Source organism: Sinocyclocheilus rhinocerous, unplaced genomic scaffold, assembly GCF_001515625.1.
Source record: "Sinocyclocheilus rhinocerous isolate Xijiao unplaced genomic scaffold, SAMN03320098_v1.1 scaffold2322, whole genome shotgun sequence".
Classification (NCBI taxonomy): domain Eukaryota; kingdom Metazoa; phylum Chordata; class Actinopteri; order Cypriniformes; family Cyprinidae; genus Sinocyclocheilus; species Sinocyclocheilus rhinocerous.
In genome coordinates this window covers 297,114-300,703 of record NW_015663225.1, presented here as the reverse complement: position 1 = coordinate 300,703, position 3,590 = coordinate 297,114, and the positions used below count along the sequence as shown (strand labels likewise).

General features: G+C 35.8%; 1 protein-coding gene across 1 annotated transcript in view; it reads right to left on the bottom strand.

Annotated features, from left to right (window-relative positions):
- The window catches only part of LOC107728765 (angiomotin-like protein 1), a 10,567-nt gene extending 7,986 nt beyond the window's left edge, over positions 1–2,581 (bottom strand). The window contains exon 1 of the mRNA XM_016539045.1: positions 2,425–2,581. The gene's annotated coding sequence lies outside the window, so the exon portion shown is untranslated. The remainder of the gene's footprint in view (positions 1–2,424) is intronic.
- Between the last annotated feature and the right edge of the window lie 1,009 nt (positions 2,582–3,590).

Here is a 3,590-nt window from a genome sequence, read left to right as displayed (position 1 = left end):
GCTATAGGCAGGGGATTTTTTCTTTCAGGGTTGGAGCTGAACTCTGCAGGACTCTCTAGGACCGAACTTGCCTACCCCTGGCATAGAGTAAACTTCCAGGCAGGTGTGTTGAGGCAAGCAAGACACCCTCCAGGACCGAGTTTGGACACCCCTGTGTTAAGCAGATGATGGTAATATAGAAATACTGCATCCGATGTTGGAGTGCACCATTTCCATAACCACAAGACCTACCTACTGTATTGTTAGAGGAATAGCAACAAAGTGATAGCTTCTTTGATGTTTTGTGTTTTTGAACATCCATGCAATGTTATCATTATTGTTTTTGGCTATTTCACAGAACCAAATCATTGTGTATTTGAAGACAGCCAGCAAGTGGTGTGTGGAACACTCAAAATGTGCTTGTTTCTGTTCAGCTCCCCAAAATACTGTGCATGCATGGAGGAACAAGACCAAGGCCAAGTTATGGAAGGTTGAATTACAGAAGACAGGAATGATGCTCTGGAACCCTCCAGTTTTGTTTTTACTCAGACGCAAACATAGGCTGCTGTATATTAAATATACAATTTAAAAGAGATCAATCTTGATTTTAGAGATTTCGAATTATTGAACTATCAAATCATTTTTGCTCTTTTTTTCTGGAAATAATCCAATAATATTTGTAATTACATTTGGAACCGTTTGGGAAGTGTTATAACGTTTTATTGTTATTCGTTTTTACATAGTATTTATTATTATTATTATTATTAAATCATGACGTCATGAGATCATGAATCTCACCTTGAATGTCCTAAGGGTGAGTAAATTAGCAAATTTTAATTTTTGGCTGAACTATCACTTTAAGCATTTAAAGCGGCAGAAAACATAACTCCAGGGTAGTGTTGTCAAAAGACCCGGTACTTCGGTACCAAGTCAATGTTGTAGGCTACAAAAATTGTAGGCTATTTCTTATTTTTATTCGTCTTGTCAGGATAAAATTCGTTTAACATTTACAACACAATAGCAAAAAATTGTCGCAGAGAGAAAAAAAATAATGTAGGTTGTACAAAAATAACTTATTAGCTATTTTTTTTAGTAGGAAAAGTGTGCAGAGAAAAATAAATAAATACTCATTTAAACGTCAATCTGTCATTTAAAATTATAGGCTAAGCAAAGTATAAACAAAAGTTGAACGCATTGCTTTGCTCCATCCTTATTCTGCTCTATCACTCATCGACAACCTGTCTGTTCTGTCTGAGGGCCGTATATTTACCACAGGTACAGCCTGCTCTGAGCATGCGTGCGTGCAGCGCGTGCAAGACAGTCCGAGTGAAGGCTGTACCGGTGGTCAATAAGAATAAAGTGCAGATATGCTGTTCTAAATGGACGTCGGGAACGGGATATTGTTAGACCACTAGCTCCCGTTCAAATTACACCAGAGTTACCGACCGCTACCGCGTTTTATTCGGGAATTTAATCCCGCGGCGCAAACAATCTGGTCGGGAGAGCCGCAGGAATGCAGAGCTCTAACTCCAATCTCTCCGATGAAAGTATGTCAAATTTTTTAATTAGCATGTTTTTGTATTTTGCTTTGGTACCGAAATTGGTACCGAGAACCGTGGATTTTCACTGGTATTGGTACCGAATACTGAAATTTTGGTACCGTGACAACACTACTCCAGGGCATTTATAATAAACAGTATCTTTATCGTTTTCGTTCTTGGTGTGAACGGGCTTTAAGGACTATTAAACACAACCAGATATTCTAGAATGTAATGTGTGCTTTAGATCGCTTTAAATCTTTAGATTTTTAAAACAGTGTATAGAATGTTTTGTCTTAACAACATCTTAAATTAACTGGTATTATTATAATATTAACTTTATTAACTTTTTACTACAGTATTTAATTTAACTAAATTAATTTGAATACATTCGCTTACATCAACAAAATATTCAGGTCGGATAGAAATACCTAACATCTGCATATTTTTCACAGTATATTCATAGTATCTACAAAATAAAAAATAAAAATTATATGAATAATTAACACCAATATAACACACGCGAAATGACTGGAGGAGTTAACAGGGAAACTTACCCGAGAACCCAAAAATAGAACCACCAGATGAACTTAAGCATTACGTAGCCAGCTATTAACCCCCATTTAGAAGCATATATATTCAGTTAATGCAAATAGTTTATGCAGTCAGACATGAAAAGCTTTAAATGGGTACTTTACTGAGTAATCCATTGCATTTGAAAAATAAACTTTCAGTAAAGAATCCCTGCTTGGTACATGTAGATTTCTAAACTCCAGCTGAAAGCTGGTAAACATGAGTCACGCATCACATGTTACATTGATCACATCATCCGCTACATTTGAATCCACTGAGGAAACTGCGAAAAACACGACAGCGAAGTTAGCAAAGTTATACATGCCATATTTACCCAGCGAGATCCTGACATGGATTACTCAATCTGTCAGAGGGGAGAGTTTTTGTAAGTGAATTTCCCGGGACTCTCTTTAGCTGATTGGAACTCTGCTGCTTAACACATTTGACTGACTCACGACAACAATCATTTCCATTCACTGTGGTATGGCAGGAATGTGTGTGCCCTGACCGCTAGGCAACATGCGCTCCTGGGTCCTAGCACCAGTCTAGGATCTGTGGAGACGCGCGTGGACATTAATATTTTTGCTCGACTTTCCAGTAAGTGTATGGAAAACCCGCCTCAGAGGAAAAAAAATAAATATATAAATATATAATTAGTGCTGTCGAACGATTAATCGCATCCAAAATAGAAGTTTTTGTTTACATAATATACTGTATGTGTTTGTACAGTATATATTTATTATGTATATATAAATACACACACATGCATTTATATATTTAAGAAAATATGTTTTGTTTATATATGAAATATTAATATTTATATATAATATAAATTATATTTGAATATATATATATTCATATATATAGTGTATATATAGTGTTTATCGATAGATTGTTATAATATCTGCATCACCAGTCGGATTTGGGCCGAGAATTCTGATAAGCTGTCGGGCAAGGGCCGGGCTAGGACCTATTGGAGGCCCGTGCAGGGCTCTAAATTATTAATTTGTGTTACAACGCGGGTAAAACATATTATCCTTATTCCTTTTGTTAGGCTAATAAAAGTTCAAAGTTTAATATAAGTGAATATATGTCATTGTGGCTACTATTTTATTGTATAGCCTATGCTTTTTTTCCCATTAATAATAGCCTAATGAGCCACAAACTAAGCATTCATTTGAATTAAGGGGAAAATCCCCAAAACTTTTTTTTTTTATTTGTGTTACAACCTTAAGCATTAATTTAAGAATAAGAAAGGTCTAGCATTAAACACCAAAATAATCGCTACAGTTCTGAGAATGCGGGATTGCTTGCTGCTGAAGACGCTGTCGCTCTTTCTCTGCTGCCTCGTTGCAATGGTTGCAGAAATGGTCGTTAATCTTAATGTGGGTAAGGCACAGATGTTACAGGTAATAATATGATCAAAAAGTCATGGCAACAAATGATTTTTTTTAATAAGTTGAAATGACTTTCACAGTCAATTTGATTTAACAACTCAAC